This window comes from Ambystoma mexicanum, chromosome 9 (assembly GCF_040938575.1).
Source record: "Ambystoma mexicanum isolate Mex_15411 chromosome 9, UKY_AmexF1_1, whole genome shotgun sequence".
Classification (NCBI taxonomy): domain Eukaryota; kingdom Metazoa; phylum Chordata; class Amphibia; order Caudata; family Ambystomatidae; genus Ambystoma; species Ambystoma mexicanum.
This window is the reverse complement of record NC_090931.1, coordinates 747108834-747136386: the sequence shown is the minus strand read 5'-3', so window position 1 is coordinate 747136386 and position 27553 is coordinate 747108834. Positions and strand designations below refer to the sequence as shown.

Below are 27553 nucleotides of genomic sequence, written 5' to 3'. Positions count from 1 at the left end.
TTGCATATGCATGGACAGGTCAGTAAGGATGGATTTTGGCTTCCAAAGGGCAGAATTAGAAACATCAAATATGCACTTCAGCCAACTCTGGAGAAACCCATGAAGATGAAACATGTTAAGAGCAATAGATGAGTCAGTAGGATTGGAGATTGTTGAGTGAAATGGAAAGAAGGATCCCAACTGGCTAAAAGAACCACGTGCCCATGACGTAGGTGACTAAAGGCTGAATCACGGCTGAGGAAGGAAGGGTTATTTTCTTTTCCCATTACATTGCAGTGCTTTCAAATTGAGGCTGGTGAAAGTTTTTTTTTACCTCAACTCGATTTGTGGCTGTTAAGGTCTACTGTAATTTCACAACATTCTGATTGTGCTTTGATGCCATTTTATAAGAAAATGGCGGCTTCCGAATGGCTAATAGTCACAAGACAACAGGGTCTACTTTTCAGGTGTAGGGCCATGGGGCATCATGCTAGGGTGCTCTTTGAAAAACGGCTGCCGTTATCAATGCTGCTGCATGTTCTGCATCTTCAAGTGTAGAGACACCCGAGTTCATGAAGGTATCACCCCATTACTGTGCTGCTGAAAATACCGCAGACAAAAATATGGAATATTTTACTGCACATTTCAGTGCAATTATGTGTGGGGTGGTGGGTTAGGGTAATAAATAATGTGAGAGGAGTATGGTGGGTGCTGTACGGGGGTCTCCACTGGAGTACAATTGCAAAGAAATGTGCGAAAAGAAAAAATAAATCGACATTTTCGTATGCAGTATTGTATTTTCGCAGTAATCAGATAGAGCCGTCCATGAACAACAGCATAAGATTGAATTCATATGCCTGGTTCTGATTAAGTGGCAGCTACAGTCACGTAATGATACAGCGTTGTGCTTCCGAATGACATTCCTATCCGTAGCTCCACACTGTGTTCTGACCATAATGTTTTCGCGCCCCACAGAGATATTGGAAGCCCCATGTAACAGCCCTGGACTCAGACCTCTGGCATATACAGTTCTCAGATTTAGTCACTAAAAACACCAATATAACACTTAGTTGAAGGCACAATAAGGGTCACGATGCCCTTGAATGCATTCCACAGCACCGAAGGTCAGATCAGATCAGGCCTCTAACTACCAGGCCCTCTGGGCTTTCTTCAGACAATCCAGCTGGCAAATCTCCCAGGTAGAAACAATTCCCTGCCACTGGCATTAGCTGCAGCCAAAAAGGTACAATTGACTGTGAATCATCCCCACAGGGCCTAAGAATTTCATCTGGACTCCATGCTGCAGTCCCAGTAGGCTTTTCACGCTGCCACATGCCTGCAGTACATGAGGGAGGAGCACATTACTGGCTATCACCAGAGGCGTTGCTAAGGGGCTTAGGGGGCTACAGCCCCGGGTCTTTTGGATGTAGCCCCGGATAGAAGCACATGGGCTACAACCAAAAGGCTATAGCTAGCCCCGAGTCCAGACAGTCCCGACGTTAGCCTAGCCCCAGATCTTTTCCAGACCTAGGAACACCCTTGGCTATCACACATGAAACCTGCCATCGCCACATAGGAAGCACGTCTACCTCGTGCCTCACTCGGTGCCTCCTCCCGCACGATCTGTCTGGCAGAATCCACGCAGCAGTTTAGTGCCAGAGGTATAAGCCTCCTGGCAGCTGTCATGCACCGGATAGCATTGCGTCAACAGAGTCCAGCATTAGCCTCAGCTGCAAGAATGCAGCTTTGCAATTGATTGGAGCACATCCCTGGGGCTCATGCACAGCACCTAACACTTAACCCACATAGGACACCTTCAAACCGCATGCCCACCCCACATACACACACGCCGACTGTGCTACAAGGTCACACCAGTGGCAGATGTGTGATATGCAAATGCCAATTAACATACCTGCATGTATTTTTAGATCAGATCCAGATTAGACACATCCACGTGCTGTTCTCGTTTCTATAGCAGCACTTCTCCATATGCAAATCATCAAGACACCAGCATGCTGAGATCTGAACACATGTGAAAGCCAAGAGAGTGATTACATCTATACATAACCTTATTATATTTAAAGAAACTGGGGCAGAGAAATAGTCAAAACAAAGAGTAAAAGCAGAATTGTTGTGAGATCAGCCCCCTCCCTCCAGACATGGCCAACATGTAATAATGGCGAAACAGGCATCGGCTTGGTAAGTGGAAGCAACCATGTTTTGGCTGCAAGCGTCTGCTGGACCACGTTAGCCTCCACCTCCAGCCTTTTTCGGCATGCCTTTAATTAAACACCTCTGTTATTGATTGATCAATTGCGGATGCAGAATGACACAATATGGCGTGTTCATAAACTTAATCTGTGTTTTTCATGTCAAAACCTGACCCGGAGGTGCAAACGTCAGTCCCCCTTGCGCCCAATGTACACAGCCACAGGAACACTACTTCAGTGCCTTATTTTTAGGCCAAGATTCCAGCAGTGTCATGACTTCTTTGTCTCTGCTCTGCCTTCCTCTGAGAGGGCATGCCTCGCTCTCTTTTCCTTCTTTTGAACACTTTTAGCCATTGACCGTTCTTTTCATTTTTTACAGGAATGTCCTGTTCTAATGTAGTTGCTGTGTGCTTGTTAAACCATATCTCCCCGCGGTGGGTAGCTTTGCGCATCCGGTAATGTCCCGGGGCCCAAGTTACAAGCAGAGCAAAGCAAGGCCCTTAATGTGGGCCCGGCCCCACCACCGTTAATGACAGTACCCACGAGAGCGTGCCCCTAGGGTATTGTAGCTATTAGTACCCCGGGACAATCAGCAAACAGTGGAACATCCAGGGGCACTAATCGTACGAGAAGGATAGCCACAGTGCAAGAGGGGGAACACAGAGCATTAGATGCCCAGATGCGCCCAGATGCCCCGGGGCAAGGTGCGCACTATAAATAAACAAAATAAACAAAAAAAAATACAAATGCAGAGCCACTGATGGAAGTGACTGTGCAAAGGAAGAATGGACATCATAGGCACTGCAGCAGGAAATCCCAGCTAAAGGAGAAAGGTAGGTGACTTGTAAGATGATCTGAAGAGGAGATGACCCTGAGGTGGAAGAGCTGGGTTATGGAAGAGGAGATGCCGGGCCAAGAAATGTGATTGGCAGAGGAGACATGTGAGACATGGAGAGGTGTGGGAGCAGAGAGGCAGCAGAGGATAAGCCCGAGGCGACGCACAGCAATGAGCAATGTGAGGAGAGTTTTGAAGGTGGTCAGACATTACCAGTCACCCAGAATAGCTGGCAGCTCGCGCCAAGGTAAGAGGAAGTAGAAATAAACTGGTAAATGAAGGTTCTCGGTGCATTGGCTCTGACGCTTCATGTCTCGCTTAATAATTGATGTCTAAATGTCGAGTGAGGATCATCAAAAGTTAACTCGAGCTACCATAAATGATAACCAGAGTTATTGTTTCATGCTGCAAATAAATTGATTTGGAATATCTTTATTGAATACACTCATGATCTTTGGCTTTCCAGCTTGTTATTATCAAATAGTGTTTTGTGTCTCAGGAACTCGTGAGCACAACATCTGTATGGATGGAAAATGTCCCAGAATCCTCAGTAAGCCTCGTTTTCAGAACTATATAGGCACGGAATGTTAAGGCAGGGGCTCAGGTTATGAAGTGCTGCCCCAAATTCTCCCAGATAGCTTCTTTTTCAAGAGCATATGATCTGGTTAGGCCTACTTCTGCTCTGAGTTCTGATAGGTAGGAGGACATGTGTAAAATCTGTAGACACAAATCCACTGTACGTCCTATCTGCAATTTGGCCTTTTATCCAGTCCCTGGCCTTTGGCAACCCATACAAGTGTGCTATGTGTTGCAGAGGAAGCCAAGGTACAGAATGTCCCTTTATCCGTTGACTTCAGTAACCCCGCATATTGATCTGATGTCAGTAAGTTAGATAATATACCAGGTATTTAGTACTTTATTGACTGTACAATCAGAGTGACTGCTGTGATAAGGCCTTTTAGTACTTGGGTGGTGGTTTTTTATTTTTTGGTTTGACTTTCCTGGCAATTTGAATCGCAAAAATGTGCCTGATCAGCCACTCCACAATGGATTCATTCCTTTAAAAAACATATTGTGCGCTAGGTCTGTTGTATTGAAAACAAGTTGTATTGACATTTATAAAGACAGGAAATGAATCTGAATAGTGTTACTAATTTGTTGTTGATCTGCTCTTCAACTCTTGACGTCAAAAGAAGGTATCCTTATCCTCAAAGCCACTATAATTGAGTCCAGTATATTGGCCCGCTTTAGGCCAAAGTCTTTTTGTGGGATTGATGACCTAATCCCACCACCAGGAAGCGAAATGTCACTGGTGGTCCAATATCTGAGTCAGCCAGTGAAAAGCTGTTAGCTGGCCCTTCTTCCTTACTGGAAGCCCAGTCTCAAGTAACCACCAAACCTATAATGGTGCCAGATAAAGAACTCTGAAAGGAACATGTATTGAGAAATAAATGCCATAAAATCCACACGTTCTCCTTTGGAGAGGCTGGTTCTTTTTATTTCTTTGCATTCTGGGACTCGTAGTCCTTCTTTATAATCAGAAAATCAATACTACAAATCACAGAACACAAAGAAAAAACCAGGACTGGGTGTTCCTGCAGGCCATGTTAAACCAGCAGGGATGACCATACCCTACAAAAAAAGCTTGCCATTCAGGAAATTCTTGTTTTATTTCACAAAAGACGTATACAAATACAAAGCTTAATTTATTTGCTTTTATTATAATAATTGCCCACTAAGAAAATATCATAGTGAATTCTGAAGTAATAAAAAAGTAAACAATGCTCTACTCCACCTTCTCTTACGTGATCATTTTATTCTTGAGTCATTTAATGCAGGAATAATTTTGGGACTAACATTCTGTATAAACCTCCTCACCCCCAAGAGCGGCCCACTGCCCCGATTTACCACTGCCACTGGCCTGTTCTTCATTTTGTAGTAGCTGGCTCTTTTCTCCAGCTGTACTTAGATGCTATAGGTGGGAGGAAGTGAACAGTTCTGGGGCTGCGCACAGTTGTTCTTCTGCTCTACATGCCACGGGCAGCACAGGGAATGTCCTGCTTATCAGATCGAGCCCATTAATGGCTGGGCTCCACAACAATGCCCAAGGACAGGGCAGTTAGAGAGTGACGAAGAGTTCACTGGTCTGGTACTTGGTATCACAAATGGCACCTAGAGGAGAAGCAATGTGGTCGCACTCTCTCCTGAATGAGTCTACCACATAATATGACCTCCCTTTCACATAGTATCATGTTTCCTTTTCCAAGGACATTGGGCGTATATGTTTGTCCTGAATTCCATAGGCTATCATTGCAAGCCCCAAACCATGGCAGAGTGGGTAGCTCTTCCTCATTTAGTCCTGGTCTCAGCCTAGTCACTGTCCTGGAAAGAACGTGAGCTAAGACTTGGGCTGGAGGTAGAAGTTTCCCTGACGTAGTTAGTCTTGATATCCATTGGTTGCGATTTCCCTCCAGTCCCTCTAATTGACTGAGATCACCCTGGTAGGGAAGGTGTATAGAAGAAGAATCAGAGATAATACCCAGAGAGAGCAGAGGAGACCATCGGAGGGGACAGACCTAGCTGCTACCTGCTCTTCACATGACCTGAATGGTAGCGAGCCAGAACTGTTCTTTTCTGTCCAAGAGGAGTTTGTAAGTGCCCTCATTCTTCCAGTCGGACAAAGGTTGCAGTTTGCAGTCTATGCATCAAGGTGCCTGCATCCAGCGATTATAGTATCCCGCTGACTACCAAAGCCAATAACAGTTTTACATTTTGGGGAGATTCCCAACATCTGAGAGCAATGGAATTCTGGGGACAGGGAAGTCTGAATGAAGAAAATGTTTATTTGCTGCTCACAGACTGGTTTTGGGAAGGAGGGAGGAGGAAAGGGGGTGTTCTTGCTTTGTAACATACACATTTTCCCCCATAGAATAAGACCTTTTAGACTAGGGCCTCATTACGACTTTGGAGGCAGCCTTGGCGCTATTGGCGCCATGGCTGCCTCCAAAATCGGGTCTGGGTCCGGGTTCCCTGAATGGGGAATTACCAGGCCATTCCGAGTTTGGAGGGCCCGGTAATTCCTCCTTCAGGGAACCCGGGCCCGGACCTTCCCCATTCCCATTTGAGCCCCCATAGGGGAGCTAACAACGGGCCGGTCGTAATGGGCCTGTTGTTAGCTCCCTGGTCCCCTCGCGGGACCCGCTCTGGACGTCTGGTAAAACCAGACGTCCACATCGGGTCCCGCGAGGGAACCTCGTAATAGTGCGGAATGCGTTTAACGGCGCTGGCACCATTACCAGCGCCATTAAACGCATTCGACACAGGTCGTAATGATGCCCTAAGACTTTTCTGCTTTGCTGACTATCCTGTGGCATTGTATATCAGTATTATTTCTGAGACTGGGAAGGGTTCTGTGGTTACTAATCTTCCTTCTTTTTCCTTCTTAATGCCAGGGGCTTCAAGGGAGAGCGGTACACCAAATGCTGAAGAGCGAATGGCATAGTACACGAGACAGTACGGAAGAGAGTCCTGCAGACAGGAGAGGATAGGCTATTAGTGTAGAATAGCAGCAAAGACAGTGAACAGGAAAGGGCAGGGAATGCAAACAGGCCAGGCATGTTTGGATCCTGCTTGGGCCACACACAGAATGGTCGTAGGGTGAAACCCTAGAGGAAACTCTAGCCTTCTGAGCAAGTTACTATTACAGTGCATCACTCTGGATGTTCCTCCTGGACAGGAGCAGCCGGAGTTGACCTCTGTTTCTGGACCCCAAGTCATGAAAAAAGAAACAATACTACGGAGACAGTAGCCTATATGGGCACAACAGGAACGGAACAGTGGCAGCCATCTGAATCAGGAACCAGTACAGTGTCAGGGTTGGATTGGCCCCTCTGCCTTTCGGCTCGTGGCCAAGTCGAAATAGTCCCTGGGGAGTGGGGCCGGTTTCTAGCCATGGCTGGGCCGGTTTGGGAAAGAAAATTGAAAAGAAAAAAAAGATATTTACATTTTCTTTTTCTTCAAAAAGCCTTTCATCCTTCTTAGGAAGATAAATAAGTACCAACACAGGTTGGGTGATATTGTATGCATATTTGTTCTATAAAAAAGAGCTTAAGCGTAAGTGCTATACAATAACATATTATCATTTGGCCTTGGACTTTTAATTGGATTCACAGTAATTTAGTGTACTTAGGAACAATGCTATTTGATGCCACTTCCTGTTTTGTCAAGGGGTGAAAGGTCGTGTTTCATCTCTTCCAGGGACATCACTTCCAGTGATGACATCAGTGGTCAAGGCTCGTGAGGCTACGGTGGACCACTTTTTCGAGGGGTGGGCCACTTTTTTTTGGGTGACTGGGCCGATTTCTTGTCCCAGTCCGACCCTGTACAGTGTTGACAAATATGGACACAGTCGTCAAAGAAAAGACAAAGATGCAGCAAAGAAAATGGGCCGAGATTGCCAGTGGGAAAACCCATCAGCGACGCTCTGGACAAAGGAATTACATAGGCACTAGCGAGGACAAGAACAGTAACAAAAACCTTAGCAGAATTATTATTATTATTTTTTTTTATTGTAACATATAGTTTATTACAAACTTTTATTACAAAAAACCACTGCAACAGTTTCTCTATTTCTATATCCCACCTATGCCAACTAATTTTCTACTTCTTTACGGCCACTTTCCCCTCGTTTCCACACATGATAGAATCTACAAAATGTATGACTGAGCATGATATATGCACTGAACTCCCGCTTATTAATCGAAAACACCAACCATCCATATCCATGTTTTTAGGGGCAAACTGTCCCAGATATATAGTTGTTAGATCTTTCAGCTTATGACAGCCTATAATTAGATGCCTTATCGATTCTATTTCAGACCCACAATATCTACAAACATTGTCCTCCGTGGTCAGATCATGTCTCATTAACAGCATTTCTTTTGTTTTAATGGCATTCGATCGCAACCTTAAGAAGCCATCCCGATGATGTTGTGACAGGAATTGCAACAAATACCTCGGCATTACGTTCAGTTTGTTCTTCGTGGGGCCAAGTTTAGGAACAGTTGGTAAGTTTTCAAATATAACGAGATTTTCGATCCACGCCCATTCTTGCAGTTTTCTTTTTGCGATTTGTGGTCGAGCCGTCAGCATCTCAATGCTTATTTCGGCGGCGTACATAATTGCCTTTAGGTCTTTTATCCATTTCGAAAGTATTCCTACATACGGACAACTGGAGTTTGGTGCAAGTATTTCGTACGCCGGTTCTGGTTTGGGCTTATCATCTTTCTTAGCAGGGCTAATGACTTCCAAAGCACATTTACATAAAGTGCATCTAATGCCAACTTATGTCTAATAACTGTGATCAATATATATTTTGGCAGTTTTAATACACGCTTCCAAAAAAGCCCTTCCAATTTTGCCCAAATTTTGTGGTCTATGTTCCACCCTGCTTCTGCACCAAAGGTGATCGCCGGTATTACCTTTTGTAGGTATGATAGGTTATGATATGATAGGTTATTTATAACGCGCTTAATACCCAGAGGTTTCTAAGCGCGGACCCAGGGATCGAACCTGTGTTGCTTCGTGTCATCTTGTTTCCAAGTCGAGCACGCTGCCACTGAGCTATCCTCCTGGTAAAATGTCTGTACTGGTGACAATGTGAATTTTCTATATAGATTGTGAATTCATGCACCTTGTATAGCTAAGGTTTTGGTTCGATGCACAATGTCTTGTACCCAACTCCATTCACGTATTGATTTACTGACCATGATGCCCAAATATCTGATTTCCACTATTTCTTCGATAGGTATGTTTTCAATCCTCCAACGATACTTTTTATTTTTGGCACCTTTTACTGGTCCAATTTGCATTATTTTTGTTTTGCTGAGATTTATTTTTAACTCATTGTGTTTCAAATAGAGTTGTAACTTTGTCAGCAAACGTTGGAGTCCTATCTGTGTGGTATCCATTAATACCAAATCGTCGGCGTAGATTATACAATTGATTTGTTGCCCATTTATCTTCGGAGGGAAACATTTCACATCACTCAATGCGGCAGGTACATCGGCAATAAACAGTTTAAACAAGCATGCAGCAATCGAGCAGCCCTGTTTTACTCCCTTTTGCGTCCTTATTGATTCCGATAGTTGGCCTTTTTCATTTATTCTTATTTGAATTGTTGTCATTGTGTGCAGGGCCTTTATCGGTTGTAAGAGACATTCCGGATAGTTCAATTTTTTTAATTTCTGCCACAACATTTCTCGATTAATTGTATCAAATGCTTGGTGCATGTCAATATATGCTATAAAAAGCTTTGTTCTTTTTTCTAAGGCATCCAATTTTAGAATGTTTACCAATGACAGATTGATTTCTGTCCCTACACCCTTGGTAAAGCCAGTTTGACGGAAATCAGTGATTTTTTTCTTATTTGCCCATGCTGTAAGTTTCCGCTGTAAGAAGTTTGCAAAAATCTTTCCAATTGTGTCAAGTAGGGCAATCGGGCGGTAGTTGGCTGGATCAGCCCGATTGCCCTTCTTGAAAATTGGAACTATTACGGCCATCGTCCATGAATGCAGTATTTTCTTAAGTTCAGCAATTCTTGCGAATAGATTTGTGATGAAAATCGACCATTCATATTTGTTTGTTTTCAACATTACATTAGTGATGCCGTCCGGCCCAGCCGCACAAGAGTTTTTCAGCTTTGTGATTACGGCACATATATCCTCAGTTGTCTCATTGCAGTCCCAAGGCACTGCTACTTCTTCTTGTGGTGTAGCGGCTATTGCATTATCTTTGAAAAAAACTTTGTTGTTATGTTTTTTCAGATCACTTTCACTGACCCCATTTGCCATCATGTCGGCTTGATTGCTAGTGCAATTATTCATGATGCGCCAAATTTCTCTGCAATTGTTTGATTTAATTAGGCCCAACATAGCTTCTCCTTGTTCTTGATCACGAAAAAAGGCAAAGGCTTTAACCCAATTTTGGTATTTTTGCTTCCGTTGTTTGATCACAGCCAGTACCTCCGGTCCACCTTGCATTTTCAATTTACGTATTTCTTTATGAGCCTTCTTTTTTTCCTCTTTTACTTTCGTACTCCATTCATGAGTGTATTTTAGTTGGGTTTTTTCCCAATAAAGATCTTTCTTTTTGCCGAGGAAGCAATGCAAGATAATTTAGTGCATCTCCATGAGATTTATCTAGTTGTTGGAAATTGTTAGTAAGTAATGTTATTTGTTTATTACTTATTCTTAGCCTGTTTTTCCCATTTGACACTTCCAGCTTTTGGTCCATTTTTAGAGTATCTGTTTTTATTGGCAGGATCAAGTCTAAAACCAGGACGTCATGATCGCTATTTGTTGTCTGGATTATTCTGAGTCTCACAATTTTGTGCCAAAAGTGTTTCGACACCCAGACGTATTCCAAGATTTTCTCATAACCCATCTTATGCCAGGTTGCGTGGGGCGGTATATCTCCCGCCACTTGCCCGTTTACCATTGCACAGTCACGTGCCTCCATTCCGATTTCCCATTTGGCACTTCTTGAGTGTACGGTTTGCTCTTCTTTCCTGGATACTTCTATTCTTCCTCCATTTGTATTAAACCAGGTAGTGTTCATATTACCGCATATGATTATAGTCAAGTCACGATGGACTTGTTGATGTTTGTCTATGATCGTTGTCACTGATGCCACAAATTGTTCTGGTGTTATCTGTGCCGGATTCCAATACACATTGATTAGTAGTAAATACTGCATTTTAGATGTTTTTGTGGAATCATGTCGCATCAATGTGCTTTGCACAAATAGGTTTGGGTTCTCGACTTCGAGCACTTCCCAATTTGTCCCAATTTTTACCATCGTTATTAATCCTGAGAATGGACGACCTTGGGCGTTTTTCTCTGCCGGATTTAGTAAGGTGACGTATCACCGGAGAGCTCCTAAGCCATGGCAGAATTAACCAGATAGAGATAAGGAAGTCCAAGTAAAAAAAGTTCACAGTCCAAGTAAAGAAGGTCCATAAGAGAATAAAGAAGGGCATTTTAGACCAAAATCAATGTTACTGAGCACTGGAGTAGACAGGACTGTAGAAACAAGGAACAGTGGACAGAACTATAGACTAGAAACAAGAGGAGAATTGACAAAAACTGCAGACTAGAATCAAGGAAACTGCTGACTGCTTCTTCACACCGATATCAAGGACTGGAGGGAGAGAGCAAAGGGATGCAGGCAGTGGAGCAGCACAACTGTAGGCAGAGGAGGCAAGGAAATTGCTGCAGAGGAGCCGAGGGAACTGAGGGCAGAGAGCAAATAATTATGGGCAGTGAGAACAGGGTTGCAGGGCAGAAAGCACAGGCAGTGGAGCAGGAGCAGGTTCAGGAAACAGAAGACAGCAGCAACATGATTCAGCAGAAAAACATGGTTCAAGGCAATAGTGTCTGAACACAAACTCAAGGCAAGAACAAAGTGCTCCTGGAGCCAGCTGGCTATGTACCGAAACACCCTCGACTGTAACACACTAATTGGGTGCACCTGGAGCTCCACACCTGATGGTAATCCTCCTCCTCCCTCGTCAAACGGAAAGTGAAAGCAAAGCAGGCCCATTGGACTTTGGGAGATTGTAGTTCTCAATATCTTATATAGTAATTACCAGGTTGCAAACCACCGAAATGTGCATTCTGGGGCAGTAGTTTGTGCAATATCATATGGAACTTCTTAATACTTTCAAGAGGGAATGGAAAGATGGAAATATGCATGGTGATAGTTCAGGATGGGATGTAACAATGCATTGAGAGCTCCGGCTGGCCCCTACAGGGTGTAGCCTACTGTTCAAGTGACACAGTTGTGAGACGTACATCCTGTTCAGCCATTGGGTGGTATTTAGACTTGGAGTTGCGAGGGAATATTCCACAGACACCATTTCACAGTGACCACCCTTCATGTACATCATGTACTGATCAGAGCCTTGCTAGGGTTAATCAGTATAGTCAGACATGTCTAACTCAAATCTCTGTTTTGGGAACCTTGAATATTGGAATTGTGGAAACTCTTGAATTTCAGGCCGAGCCAATCCACCCAGCCCTTAGATCAGTGGCAGAACATCCCCATGATGCTACTCCACCCTTCCCAAAACCTGTTGGATCAGTGGTTATTTCAAAATCCATTTCGGTGTTTCACCACCAACGGATATTTGTGTTACAAAATCCCTAATGACAAAAGTTACTGATATGAACACATGGGGGATTTGTTTGGACCCACGAAACATCATAATTACCAATCGGGTCCTGAGCTAAGGCAGGCTCTCGGGAACAAGGTGTTGGCATGGATACGTCAAAGAGTGGGGCAGAACTGTATTAGAACTCAGGAAACAAAATTAACTCAAATTAACAATTGCTGCACTAAGAGCAATACAGATTATATTATTATAGGGTGAGCCCAAAGTAATCTACCACTGTTCCTGAGCCTATGCAAGAATCTGGGCAATGCATCACGTCATACTCATTTGAGAATTATCCTAAACTGATATACAAGGTGTGACAGTGGGATGTGTTAATTGTTGCCTGATACTCCATTTTTGGTTTTTTTGCGTTTCTGCTGAAAGACTTGGTTACTTGTGTGTATTTGAAATTCACACCCTGTCAAGGGTTGCATTTCCCACAAAATGGGTCCTGTGATCTGTTTCTTAGGTCTCTGGTAAGTTTGCACTAAACATTGTCTAATACTCAACAGGGGGATGGTATTAAGAATGCATTTACGTGAATACAAGTTTTTATTTGGTTGTGTTGCTCCCATTGAATTTGGAATCTAAAGATGTTGAATGTGATGAAATAAAAAGCAATATGTTGTTATATTGAAATACACTGTAGTTTTGTTGATTCATTACAAGCTGTAGAAGTGTATTCTTGAATTCAGCTCCTGTATATGTTTTTTGATAAACATTTTAAGTGTGCCAATGGAAGTATCATTGGGGAAATGACAGTCCACCCTCTGTAAAGGAAAGAGGATTGTCAGACCAAACCGGTATATACTACTCCTTCGCCACTGGAGCCTTCCCTTCCCCCCTGAAGCTCTCTCTTGTGCACCCTCTTCTCAAGAAACCCTCAGCCGACCCCTCCTGCCCGACTAACTATTGCCCGATCTGCATTACTCCTTTCCTGGGCAAACTACTGGAAAAGCTGGCCATCTCCCAGCTTAATCTTCACACTGAATCTGTTGGTTGTCTCCTTGACCATCAGTCTGGCTTCAGAGCAGCCAGAAGCACTGAAACTGCTCTCTTGAACATCCGTGAAGACTTGCTCTCTAACCTTGATTCTAATCTCCCCTCTGTCCTCATTTTACTCAATCTCTTCTGCCTTTGATATGGTCAACCATGCCATCCTGCTCAATCGTCTCCTTGATAACCTGGGTATCACTGATCAGGCCTTGGCCTGGCTGACATTGTTCCTCTCTGATTGACCTTCCCAGGCCCACCTTGGGTCCTTCCTTTCCTCTATCTCACTCTCTAGCTGTGGCATTCCCCAGGGGTCTAATCTCTCTCCCTGGCTGTTCAACCAATACCTGGCACCTCTCGCCCACCAAATTGCTGCTCTCTGCTCCAACTTTCAGTGCCATGTGGATGACACTCAGCTTGTTTTCAGGCTCCCCTCTGCCACCTCTTCTCCTTCTCTCATCTCTGCCTGTCTGTCGGCTATACAGGAGTGGTTTTCCATCAACGATCTCTGCCTTACTGCCAGTACGACGGAGATTCTCCTCATCGGCACACCTGCACCCTCCTTTCCTGTCACTCTCTGGCCGGCCTCCCTTCGTCCTCTTCCTCCTCCCACCTGTGAGGCTAAGAACCTTCGGGTCATCTTCGACTTCACACGCTTTTCTCCTCACATCTCTGACGTCTCTAAGAAGTCAAACTACCAACTGCACCTCCTCAGAGGTATTCTTCCTTTCCTCCCCTTCCGCCAGAAGCTCACTGTCTCTAGAGCTCTGGTTCTCTCTAGGCTCGACTACTGCAAACAGCATCTTCCTAAATCTGCCTGCTTCTTCTCTCTGCCCTCTGCAACTCATCCAGAACAGGACTGCAAGACTTGTCCTTGGCCTCAAGCCCAGGGATCGTATCTCTCTCCAGCACTGAAATCTCTGCATTGGCTCCCAATGGCTGCAAGGATTAAGTTCAAGACCCTCTGCATTGTCCACAAGGCCTTCTGGGGCCTGGGGCCTTAATACCTCCAACCCTCTCTTCGTAAATAACTTCCTACTCGAGCTCTTCGCTCCTCCACCTCCAACTCCCTCAGGGTCAGTCGCTTCTCCAAGCAACGAGTTGGTGGTAGATCTCTTTCTTCGTCTGGGGCCTCCCTCTGGAACAGCCTCCCTGCCTCTCTGAACCTTGAGGAGAACCATCTCCGGTTCCGGAAGCACCTCAAGACCTTCCTCTTTGCTTCTGCCTTCTCTCTTCCTCTCCCCTCCTTATTTTCTGTCTGATACCGAACTGGTCACCTGGCTACCCTCTGATTTCGGGCCCAGATCCCTGCCCGCCCAGTTTCACACCCGCACTGATCCGAAATGTCTCTGAAAATGCCCATGTAATAATTTGTGGGTGTTGCTAAAGTGTCTTGTGATGTAAGGAGTTCCTGATTGGATGTGTGGTTAGTGAGGTCAGTATGATGTTGTTGGCTCTGCAGTATGTGCTTTATACGGTAAGGTAGCCATTTTGTTTCCATAATACTTACCATGGCACCTATCATTATATGCTCCTAAATGCTCTCACATACAATGAATTGTATGAAAAGCAAAAATATATTCTACGGCGACTTGCTGTCTGCGAGATGTTATGAACCCTCTAATTACTGCAAAATGTACGTTCGCCTTTGATCAGGTAAGAAATGCTACCCTCTGGCTGCATTGCATTAGACCTGTGCGACACTGGGAATAGCCCTTTACTTTCCTAATCACTTATGATATGCTTTGAGAAGATCCCTTTCCATGTGGCATATAGGAGTTGGTAGGCCTTGAATGGAACGTTTGCTTCCTTATCTTAATTTTGATAAGTTTATGAAAAGTTATTACAACACATTTGTAGTGGGGGGGGGGGAAGCACGGGAAGCATGTTTTAGCAGCACTGATATTCTACTGCATGCTTCTGCTTCGGACACATGATAAACATCTTGGCTGGGTGCAAAGCTGCAGGTCTGACATGAGAAATCCTAAAAAATGACAGCATGCTCTGAAAATAAACGCGCTCTTGTCTGAGGCTGTTGGCAGATCGGCGTGAGCATGGCATTGCCGCAGACAGGACCGCTCAGCGCTGAGCCCTGCTACAACCCGCCTTCACTCCCTGCAGCTGAGCCCAGAATCTTTGCGCACTGGTGGGGAGAGAGGGCGAGACTTCCGAGGCAGGGTTTGGGTGCCCTGGAGCGTGTTTATCTATTTGAATCACTGCGTCCTATCACGTTTCTGTTTTTTTCTTTTGTCTGTGAGCTCATCTCCAGGTCCACGTCGCAAGTAACCCCCAATAGAACTCGCCGGGCTGTTTTCTCTTTCATTGCTACTGTCCGCTGCCGGGTTGTATATCCTGTAGCGGCAGTCACCTCTCAGGGCAAACGCGACTCGAAGCCATCACAGAACTCACTGTGGGATTGCCATACTCGTGGCCCCTTGGGATTGTTAATTGGTCACATGACAGAACCCGACGAGATACATCAGTTTTGGTTCATTGTGGACACCATCGCCAAAGGAAAGTAAGATGGGCGAGGCGGGGGTGAAACACCTGCGGGAGCGGCGGGGCTATGCCTGCTGCCGGGTTTGTTTCCGGAAGCGTTAGGGAATGCCTCCAGCTGGCGGGTCGCACATGGCTGGGCAGCTGGGGTGGGGCAATTACTGAAACACACGTTTTGCCTATTTCTTCAGTTGTGCTAATTTGTCAATCACTGCTTCTTTCTTTTTCATGTGTGACAAAGCTGTAACTTGTTTGGTCAGTACTTCAACACCAGGATGTTGCATTTCAGATTGATAGTGTGTTTTGTTTCTCTTTGGTTGTCATGCTTCTCGCTTGCAAAATTACAAAAATAAACTGCAAGCCAGACAACCTTTTCACAGTCCTGTCCGTGTTTCACATGGTAGCCATTTTACTGTTTTGCAGTTTCTATTTTGTGTTTGTTAGAAAAATACATTGAAATGTCAAGTTATATCGAGCTGTTTTAGCCCTGGGGATTTTGGAATAACTACAAACTGAACTGAGGTTTTGCCATCTCCGTTAAAGTGGCAGTACAGCCAGTGCTTTAAGTGGGCCAGGGCCAGCTGGGCCAGGCCCACGCAGTCTCCTAAAAGTGGGGTTCAGACGGGGGCCTGCCAGGGCACCCCCGGTCCCACCACAACGTTGGCCGGACACAATCGCTGCGAAGGGAGATGCTCCCGCCATTAAGTCAGGCAAGCTGACGGAAGTGCCATGCTGTGGCTGGCTGCCACTTCTGTCAGTCACTTTAACTTCCTCTGGTGAACACTCGCGTAAGGGATCGCCAGAGGAAGTTATTGTCCCTTTGTTTCCCTGCCCCCCCCCCGCCACGTCAACGAGGCATCTTTAACCCTCGGCGAACCTGGGGACATCTCAACATATTTCGAGGTTTCTAAAAGATGGCTTGAAAAGTACACAATTCAAGCCATCTTTTATAAAGCTTTGCCAACGGACAACGGCAAAGCTTTATAAAAGATGGCTTGAATTGTGTACTTTTCAAGCCATCTTTTAGAAACATAGAAATGTTTTAAAAAGATGGCTTGAAAAGTACGCAAACCATAAGGTATGCACACAAATATATAAATGTTACATATTTGTGTGCCCACCTTACTATGGTTTGTGTACTTTTCAAGCCATCGCGAAGTACACAAACCATAGTAAGTAAGGGACGCTAACAAATATGTAAATGTAAGCATTTTTATAGTTATGTGTGTACCTTACTATGGTTTGTGTACTTTTCAAGCCATCTTTTATAAACATAGAAATGTTACATATTTCTATGTTTATAAAAGATGGCTTGCATATTACACAAAACATAGTAAGGTACGCATACAAATGTATAAATGCTTACATACATTTATATATTTGTTTTCGTACCGTACTATTGTTTGTGTACTTTTTTAGGCCACACCCATCCCACAAGCCACGCCCCCAAATGAGGGCCCTCGCACCTCGAATTCTTACCCTGCTTAAAGCCCAGCGTACAGCTCTTCAAGAATTAAAAAAAAATAGATAAACCTGGTGGAAACTAGTATTTACGGTCTCTGATCAGTTGAAATTAGCCACGTTACATCTTAGTTTTACATCTCACTCACTCTGAAGAATCCCTCACGTGCACAATCGACTGACATGCTGCTGCCTGTTTTGTGCTTGAGTAACCAAGACTGTTGCTATGTATCTTGTGCACGTTGCCTCTGTGGGGGGGGGGGGGGGGGGGGCGTTTGCACTGCTGCTGCCTGTTTTGTGCGTGAGTAGCCTGGACTGTTGCTATTGATGTTGTGCACGTTGCCTGTGTGAGGAGGACGTTTGCACTGCTGCTGACTGTTTTGTGCGTGAGTAACATAGACTGTTGCTATTGATGAGTGTATGTGAGGGAAGCTTGCAGTGCCCCCGAGTGTCCTCTACTCGATTTATATTAAGGGAAGTTCAAACTGCTCTTGCGACTGCATGCCCTGTACTGCACATTGTGTGAGAGAAGCACACACAGCTCTCTGTGGTGGTGTAGGTGACCAACAGTCAATGCTTCTGCCTGTGCTGCATCTGATGTGGGTTATGCCTGCATTGCTGTATCCATGCTCTACCTGTTCTCTTTGTTCCTACGAGGCTTGCACCAGTGCTGCCTGTGTATCTATTCTCTTTGTCACTGATGCTCCTAGTTCTTGCCATCAATGCTCATAGTCATGAACCTGTTTTGTGTTAGGTGAAGCTTGCGCTGTTGCTGGCTGTGCTGCATCTGTTCTCTTTGTCACTGACGCTCATAGTCATGAACCTGTTTTGTGTTAGGTGAAGCTTGCGCTGTTGCTGGCTGTGCTGCATCTGTTCTCTTTGTCACTGACGCTCATAGTCATGAACCTGTTTTGTGTTAGGTGAAGCTTGCGCTGTTGCTGGCTGTGCTGCATCTGTTCTCTTTGTCACTGACGCTCGTAGTCATGGACCTGTTTTGTATTAGGTGACGCTTGCATTGGTGCTGCCTGTGGTGAATCTGTCCTCTTTGTCACTGACACTCGTAGTTAGAGACCTATTTTCTATTAGATGAAGCTTGCACTGGTGCTGTCTGTGGTGCATGTTGCCTTTGTCACTGACGCTTGTAGTTAGAGACCTGTTTTCTATTAGGTGAAGCTTGCACTGGTGCTGTCTGTGGTGCATCTGTTCTCTTGGTCACTGACGCTCGTAGTTAGAGACCTGTTTTCTATTAGGTGAAGCTTGCACTGGTGCTGCCTGTGGTGCATCTGTTCTCTTGGTCACTGACGCTCGTAGTTAGAGACCTGGTTTCTATTAGGTTAAGCTTGCACTGGTGCTGCCTGTGGTGCATCTGTTCTCTTGGTCACTGACGCTCGTAGCTAGAAACCTGTTTTCTATTAAGTGAAGCTTGCACTGGTGCTGCCTGTGGTGCATCTGTTCTCTTGGTCACTGACACTCGTAGTTAGAGATCTCTTTTGTATTCGGTGAAGCTTGCACTGGTGCTGCCTGTGGTGCATCTGTCCTCTTTGTCACTGACACTCATAGTTAGAGACCTGTTTTGTATTCGGTGAAGCTTGCACTGGTGCTGCCTGTGGTGCATCTGTTCTCTTGGTCAGTGACGCTTGTCGTTAGAGACCTGTTTTGCATTAGGTAAAGCTTGCACTGGTGCTGTCTTTTGTGCATCTATTGTCTTTGTCACTGATGCTCGTTATTATGGACCTGTTTTGTATTAGGCGAAGCTTGCAATGGTGCTGCCTGTGGTGCATGTTGTCTTTGTCACTGATGCTTGTAATCATGGACCTGTTTTGTATTAGGTGAAGCTTGCACTGGTGCTGCCTGTGGTGCATGTTGTCTTTGTCACTGATGCTTGTAGTCATGGACCTGTTTTGTATTAGCTTGCACTGGTGCTGCTGCCTGTGGTGCATGTTGTCTTTGTCACTGATGCTTGTAGTCATGGACCTGTTTTGTATTAGGTGAAGCTTGCACTGGTGCTGCCTGTGGTGCATCTGTTCTCTTTGTCACTGACGCTCGCAGAGACCTGCTTTGTATTCGGTACAGCTTGCACAGTAACAGCAAGGTTGTGATGTACGAAGCCTGCCAGTGTTACTTGTAACCACTTTACATAGAGTTAATAATTTAATTGTAGCTGTAAATCTACTACTGTCTTAAGCAATTCTGCATTCAGCTACTTGATTTATAAGCAGTATTTGTGTCCTCGGATCTGTTCCTTGCACTGAAATGAATTGCTGTTAAAAACAAACATTGGCAAAACAAACAGATTTGGCTTGTGTATAGGTATGAGAGAAGCATTTTCCAGGCACTGCTACCCTTTGCCCGGGTAGTCATGCCATTTTCCAGATGTTGCCATTATGGCAGTCCCTGGCAAATGCCTATCCTACGCCTACGAAGGAGCCAAAGCTCTGTTTATTGACATCAGGTAGGGCCTACTAATAGATTTAACAAAAAGCAAGATAGGAAAGGCAAATGCTGCTTTGCAACTTCACTTCAATATGCATTAACCATCAAATACTACAAGAATAAACTGCCTGTGCCTCCAACAACACTGACTTTAGTCTACTGGAACGAGATTAGAATTTAAAAAAGAAAATAAAGTAGGATATCATAGAGGCAAGCATTCGGTGAAGATGTCATAGACAAGTGTTACATGGACATGTAAATAAATAGTAAAGATCAGAAGAGATCATTTAACGTTAGACAAAATGTATGTACAGGACAGACATCAAGGTTGGAGGTGCATCATAATGAAGGAAGCGATAAAAAACAAAATTATTAAGCATTATTATTAAGATTAAAGAACCTGGAAATCCCCAAAATAAAGACAGATGTTTCAGGAAAATTCACCGAAAAGTAGTACATTAGAAAAGAACAGTTTGTTCTCCAGAGTACATTCCAGAGTCTATCTGCCAGTCTGGGCAGAACCCTTCCCTCTTTGACATGACTCAGCATACTCGAGATCGCCAGCAGGAGCATGCCAGCAAAGCACAGCAGCAAATAGGTTCAGCATTCGTGTATGTGTCCTCGCTTTGCTGCACATATTCTAAATGACTGGATGCACCCTAAATGCACATAGTGAGTTATGCAGAGTGAGGGGCCCTTGAAAGGCAGACGCCAAATGTGCGAGCGAGGGAGGCAGGATGCAGCACTGCCAGCCCACTGTAATAATATTTAGCGCGTCTGGGAACCAGGCCAGGCTGGAATTGGCAGAAATAAGAAAGGGCGGATTAGCCGAGAACCAGAGTTGATTGATTTTAGAGGATGTTTCTTTTATTAAAGGAGCTTTAAAGAAGAAAGAGAATCAGTCACATTATGCCCAGCACAGTGAGAACAATCACTCACAGGAAATAGATTGTCCCCGGGCTTCCATTTAATGGCAAGTGATTACATTTGCAATGGATGATTGCACTCTGTAAAGGCCACACATCCTGTAACATATGGCATTGAAAAGGCCATAATGTGACAAGGAAATGTGCATTGGCATGGTGGGGAACTTATGAAATAGAGGCGGAACCTCAGACGAGGTTCACCCTGGGATGGTACGAGAATAGTGAACGGGAGAGAGTGGCACCTCTGGGGGAATACAGTTTGGAGCAGGGGTCTCCAACTTGCAGCTCTCCTGATATTTTGGATTAAAACTCCCATGATGATGATCCCTCATCATTGACCCTGCTGGGGTGGGCTGATGGGAGTTGTAGTCCAAAATATCTGGGGAGCTGAAGGTTGCAGACCACTGGCCTAGAGTATCAACTAAAGGGCTGATTCATTGAATTATTTGCATGGGACATTTTTTTCTGGACTTGCATGGATTTTGCGCAGACTCGGCTCGGCACGCAGGGCGTGGGCGTGGCTTGCGCTGAGGTCTGGCAAGGGGGCAGAACATAGAAAATGGGGAAGAACATGCAAAAAAGTGGGCGTTCCGGGGACGGCCTACAGGCAATCCCTCGCACGCCCACAATTGTGCAGAAACGACCCATATTCATGGAACCACCTGCGCAGCCTCTTGGCATAGTAAGTACACTTGCGTGTAGGAATTGCAGCGTGGAGGTGGGTTTGCATATAAAATATAAGGGTGTGTGTGCCCAACTAGGGTTGCAATCTGACTTAGGGGTGCGCATACGCAGTGCATCAGGGTGCAAGAACGGTTTACGGGGGTTCGTACGCAGATTTTCATAGTTTTTACTGAGATACGATTGTTCATACTCATGTTGTTGGGGTGCTGGCAACAGTTACGGGGGACACTGCACAGGGTACCCCGAGATGAAGGCCCGCACGCACTATTTGGAGGGTGCATGTATTTGCGCCCGGTGGAGCACGCAAAGGTAGCTGTTCTGGCTTTTTATGCTTTGTGTGGGGGCGTGTAGGGGGCATTCGGGACACGACTTGCGAATACGGTTACTTTGCATAGTGAATTCCATGAATAGGCAAGGCACACATATTTTATTCTGCGTGCAGGCTCACGCAGTGTCCTTCTTGGCACACAGCACTTGCGGGATTTCTGTGCACATTTCCATGCATCGGGCCCTAAGAGTCTCTGCAGATCTTAGGGCAGAACCCTGAAACTGCCGGTCAGTTAAGGCCTTGATTAATTTCTGATAAACTTCCTAACCCCGATTCTTCCTTCTTTGACGAAGTCCTTACTTTCGAGAAGTGAGCCAAGTGCCCAAAAGGCACCACATTGCCATAGCTAAATTACAAAATAAAGAAAGTGGTATTACCTAATACTATCCCCTAGAGGCCCAATCCCCACAATCTCTTTGATGCCAGTACTTCGGCTCAATAGGGCCATAAATAAAATGTCATCTAGGAGGTGATGGAGGGGCGTAAGGGCTGGGAACAGGAAGGATAAATCTAAGCAATGAAGATTACTAGTGAGGGCCGACCTCCTCATGTCTTCCATTGTCGCTGTTGTTTATTTCATGAGGTAATTACAATGCAAAAGCTTTCTCTGAGATCCCTATAACCGATACAAGCAACACCAGGACACAGGGCCTCATTCCGAGACCGGCAGTAACCCCGAATCCTGCGCCAGACTTCCCGGTGCCACCGGGACATTACAAGTCACGGTGCCGCGGGAAGTCAGGCGGCCGGTTTGGTAACTCCCCATTCCTGTAGAGTCCCATAGGACTCCATGGGAGTGGGGAGACGGAAGCACCAACAGTGCCGGTGCTTCTGTGAAAAGTCTGCCTGCAGGGGCCGTCATATAATGGATTCACCGTTCGCTACCTTGTTAACACTGGCTATCAGTGCGTTTAGCAGTGGTTGAAGTGAGCGGGAGCGGTTGGGAGCGGTGCTCCTCTACTTTTTACTGTTCCTAAATGGATTAATTTTAAACTAAAGGTGTAGGAAGAAGTTGAAACTTGTACTTCCAGTGCACTACACTGAACGTTCCCTCAAAATGCAGGTGCATGTGTTTGGGGGTTTGTATTGTGTGTGGGAGGGGGCGTGGCAATGTGGTTTGTGGAGAGAGGGGGGCAGGGCAGCAGGAAACATAGTTCCACTACTTCTTTTTGTACACTTCGACCGCCGGCGTTTAGTGTGCTGTAGTTCAAGAATTTAGGACAGATCAGAATGCGCAACTTGGTTTACGTATGTTTGTCACGAATGTGGGCCTATAGATCTAAAAGAACAGACCTGGAATTAACTTTTCATATCAGTTTTCCTTTGTTATACATGTGGATTTTCCGAAACTGTCATAAATTTTCGATGTCTCTGAGAAAATTAATGATTAACGGTATAGTAGTTGCATCCATGTTTAGAAACTTTGGCCGGTATGCAATATCCAGGCTTTGCCAATATAAGTCGTTGACAATTTCCCACCCTAACTTCCTTCTTGTCTCACTGAGCTAACATCTACCTCATTCCTTTGGTGATCAACCGTAGCCCGAGGGACTGCATTGCTTTGAAAAACATGTAGTCATCCAGACTCAATGGCTGCTCATCCATAACGGGTGACAGGGTGTCGACTCCCACACCCGTTAAGGTCAAGTATACTGAGTGAAAACATTGCATGCGCCCACATTTATTTATTTATTTATGTTTGCATTTGTATGGTGCACAAAAACCCTGGGGCATCAAGGGGCTGTTACAGGTACTAGTTACATTTTGTCTGAATAGATTACTGATATTGAATACATAGATTACAGATAATGAGTACTTATATACAGACAAATCCCAGCATAGTTCATCTCCTAATAGCATAAGGGCATTGCTCAGTCTTCACTCTTATGGGGGAAGTCAGGGGTAGGAGACAAGGGAACCTATCTGAAATTACATGTTTTGAGTGTCTTCCGGAATACTCAATAGGAGTCTTCTGCTCTCAGGAAGTGAGCTAGGGTGTTCCATTGTTTGGCCGCAATGGATGGGGAGCTGGAGCCTCCAGCTTGAACTCTTTTGACTTTGGGTGGATTAGTTTGTGTGAGTAAGGGGTTCTGGTCGATCTAGAGGAGGGGGCCTTCAACGTTTCTTGATTGAAGTAGTGTGTGGGGCAGAATTGGTGATGCATTTGTGGGTAATGGATAGGGTCTTGCACATGATTCTCTCTTGGATGGGGAGCTAGTGTGCGGCCCTATGGGAGGCAGAGATATGATCTGCTTTAGGGATGTTTAAGGCTGCTCTCAGGGCATTGTTTTGGATTGTCTGTAGTTTCTGCAAGTTGCATGCTGAGGTTCCTGCAAAAAGAACGTTGCAGTAGTCTAGTCTGGCACCTACCACAGCCTATACAATCATTAAGCAGCTGGCAGTAGAGAGAAAGGGTCTGGCAGCATTTGTGAGTTTGGTGGTGTATGCTGCTGATGAGGCAATGGCATTCACCTTGCGAGTCAGTGAGAGCGAAGCGTCAAGGTAAACCCCCAGTGTTTTTACTTCATGGGAGACCATGATTTGGGTGCCACCAATATTGAAAGCTGCGTAGTTCGGGTCACGTTTTATTTAGCACTGTGGAGGGTCTGACAAGAAGGATCTTAGTGTTCTGGTCATTGTGAACACTAGGTGGGTTGCCATCCAAGCTTGGATTGCGGCATACACAGTACTCAATGTTTTAGAATCGTTGGAACAGTTTCCCGATAGGGGAAGGAGAATATGTGAGTCGTCTGCATAGTTTGTGTATGTTATGCTTTCAGAGTCCAAGAGATCCAAAAGAGGTTTGCTGAAGATATTGTAGAGCATGGGAGAGATGCAGGAGCCTTGTGGGACTCCACACTTGATTGGGGCTGGTGGTGCGCTCTCATTTGCTGCGAAGACTCTCATTACTTTTCTGCTTAGAAAGGAAGCAATCCAAGTTGTAGCTTCATGAGAAAAACAGACAGCAGTGGTCAGGTGATTATACCAGGTCGAAGGCAGCAGAGAGGTCTAGGAGGAAGGAGCAGCAAGGCTGGTTTCCCTTCATCTCGGATTTCATCATTTTGTTTTTTTAGATCCAGGAGCGCTGATTCCGTACTATGTTGAGGTTGGAAGCCAGATTGGCGGACTCCTAGGACATAGGCTGCTCTGTCCAGGATTTTTAGCAGGAAGGGACAGTGGATTGGTTGGTAGTTGGTAGGGAGTGCAGGGTCCAGCGTAGGATTTTTAGGAGGGGAAGGACTCAAGCCTCTCTCAGCTGCTGCTGCAACTGAGTGTGCGCTCCTGGGCTGGTTATAAATTGTTAGAGAAACATGGTTTCCCTTAGTTTACAGCACCCCAGCAGTGCTTTCCCAATGTGCCATGCATGGCTGGGGGCATTTTGCCTCACCAGCCTTGCATGGCCCATTGGGCATGAAGACTGCGGTACTTCAGGTCCAAAGATGTTAAGGGAACACTTATGTACCACCCTATGCAATGCAAGGGCCTGGGGTTCCGAAATAGTAGTGTGCTGTCTCCATCATGCATGTCAAGAGCTAGAAAGGGAGAGGTGCTTGATTGGCACCTTCCCTTGCTTGTGTTGACCTCTATGCAGGGCACATTGGAACCAGAGAGCCATACGGGCATTGTAATAGGTAATGAAAAAATAAAACCATTATGTATGTATGTATGTATACATGTATATATGTATATATCTATGTATGTGTGCATGCAATGAGTTGTGTCTGTGTAAGTGGACACGTGATTGTGGGAGGTTGTGAAAGAGTTCAGTGTGTAGGTGAACGTGGGAATGAGAAAATGAAAGTGTAGTGTGCACGCTGTGCATGTTGTAGTTTATGGGTGGGATAGTGAATATGTAAGAATCTGTCTCCATGCAGGCTGGGGAGGAGGGCCTCTGATTGGGGATTGGGAGATGGGGGTGTCTCTGGATCATACACAAAAAGCTTAATATTCTACTAGCATTATAGGCAAAGTCAACATGGTAAATGTTCTTTAGGATACTGTCCTACCTTGGTGCATCCAGTAGTATGGGTATGGTTTCTAACAGTGAGCATAGCATTTATACTGACATTGTAGGCAATGTCAACATAATAGGTGTTTTTATATGGGACTACTGGCCTACATTGGGGCAGCCAGAATGCAACATGTTTTCGTACAGTGCATAGTATTTCCATTGCTCAGCTTAATTACAAGTTCTCTGTGTGGGTGAAAATGGTGGAACAATGGCAGTTGTTCCATCACTGACATTCTACCACCACTCTTTGCATTGGTGAATTCCGAGATTGCAGATGAAGAGGAGGATTTACCACCACTTTACCTGCAAAGATCATCCGATTGACCACAGCAGAATTACCGTTCACAGTACATTTTTACAAAAACGTTATGGGGGCCGACATACTCAAAACATTGTGACTAACATTCTATTATACCACTCATAATCCTCCAGTAAATTCATGGGACCGAGTAGTTGTAATGGTAAATTCATCAAGATTGTAATGAGGCCTAATGGGCAAAAGCATCATGAAAATGTGTTGGAAAAGGCTCCTGTGCACGGTTGGTGTCCTGCCATAGATTGGAATTTTTTTTCATGTGTTACCCTACAAAGTTGATTGCAAACAGTGTCGCTTTTTACCCAATTTTTCACGGAAAGTCTGCTGTAAAATGCACCATTTGAACCCATTATTTGGAAGAATTCTCTGGTCAGAAGTCACCCGCACAGCCATTGGTTGGTGGAGGGTCTCTCACTATACTCACAGTTGCTCATGCATTTTCATAGCAAATATTTACACCTCGCAAATTAAAAAAAATCATCACCTGTCCTGCCACTCGCCTGACTTCTTATACATTCCCCTGCTTTTGCCATTGTCCCTGTGAGTGTTTTGTGCTAATAGCAGCAATTATTACCTGAAGTGACCCTCTTCTATTCACATCTTTAGATACAATAGTCATTAAATATGTGTATTCCTTTGCATTGCTTGTTATTTATAAGTATAGTTCATAACGCATTTATTGTCTTAGCACAATGTTTCTAAAATGTACCTGATTGATCTAGTAGAAAACTTGTCAGTGGATGGATGCCGACTCCAAGGGTGATCGCAAAGTCACCATTCCTTGGCAAGGAAGGGCTGTCTATGGCCCGCATTACACGGAAAGCGGTAAGGATTAACAGTCACCGGTAAGGGTACCGGTGACCGTTAACCCTTACCGCCTTACTACGAGGTCCCTTTGCGGGACCCGACCTTAACGGCTGGTGTAGACCAGCCATTAAAGTTGGCACCCGCAAAGGGACCTTGGTGCTAATTACGGTACCGCAATTTGCGGTACCGTAATTAGCTCCTTCCCCATTCCCCTTATGCCCTATGGGGCAAAAATGGGAATGGGGAAGGGCCATGGAGAAAGGGGGAATTACCGCCCCGCCAACCTTGGAATGGTGTGGTAATTCCCCTCTCCTCCATGGTGGTACCAGTGTGCTAGTAGCACCATGGTTTACCGCCTACCGTGTAATGAGGCCCTATGTGAGTCAAAGGCAGCTGAGTGCTGTTATTGCCTGCGTTCATTTGCACTCATGCTACTACCCCCGGCCAAAGAGCAGAGTGAACTTGTTGACACCGGTTTTCATGTATGAACACTAAATGCTAATTATTCAGTGTGCAATTGTGAAAACTTGCATCAACACCTGTGATGGAAAGCGATAAAGCGCGTGCAGCTCTACGGCGGCGGCGGGGAAGAAGTCTACTGTGAGGATCAATGAACTATGGACTGAGCACCCGACATTCGTTTCGGGGGGTTATATGTGCAGACTTTTATAGCTTTAAAAACTTCAGTCCAACAATGCGCTGTGCACTTAGGCTTGAACTGACGTGAGTTCCCTTTGCAGGACAACTATGCAGGGTGCCCACAAAAATAAAGGAATACCCCAGAGTGTATTTATTTCCTGCTGTGCCCAATTTATCCGATCCCTTTTTTGTTGGGCTTCTTAACGATCCTATTGACACT

The 27553-nt window shown here is 45.1% G+C and overlaps 1 long non-coding RNA gene across 1 annotated transcript in view; it reads left to right on the top strand.

Annotated features, from left to right (window-relative positions):
* Positions 1 to 15390: 15390 nt before the first annotated feature.
* LOC138488580 (uncharacterized) overlaps positions 15391 to 27553 on the top strand; it is a 244424-nt gene continuing 232261 nt past the window's right edge. The window contains exon 1 of the long non-coding RNA XR_011274686.1: positions 15391 to 15749. This is a non-coding gene — a long non-coding RNA (uncharacterized lncRNA). The remainder of the gene's footprint in view (positions 15750 to 27553) is intronic.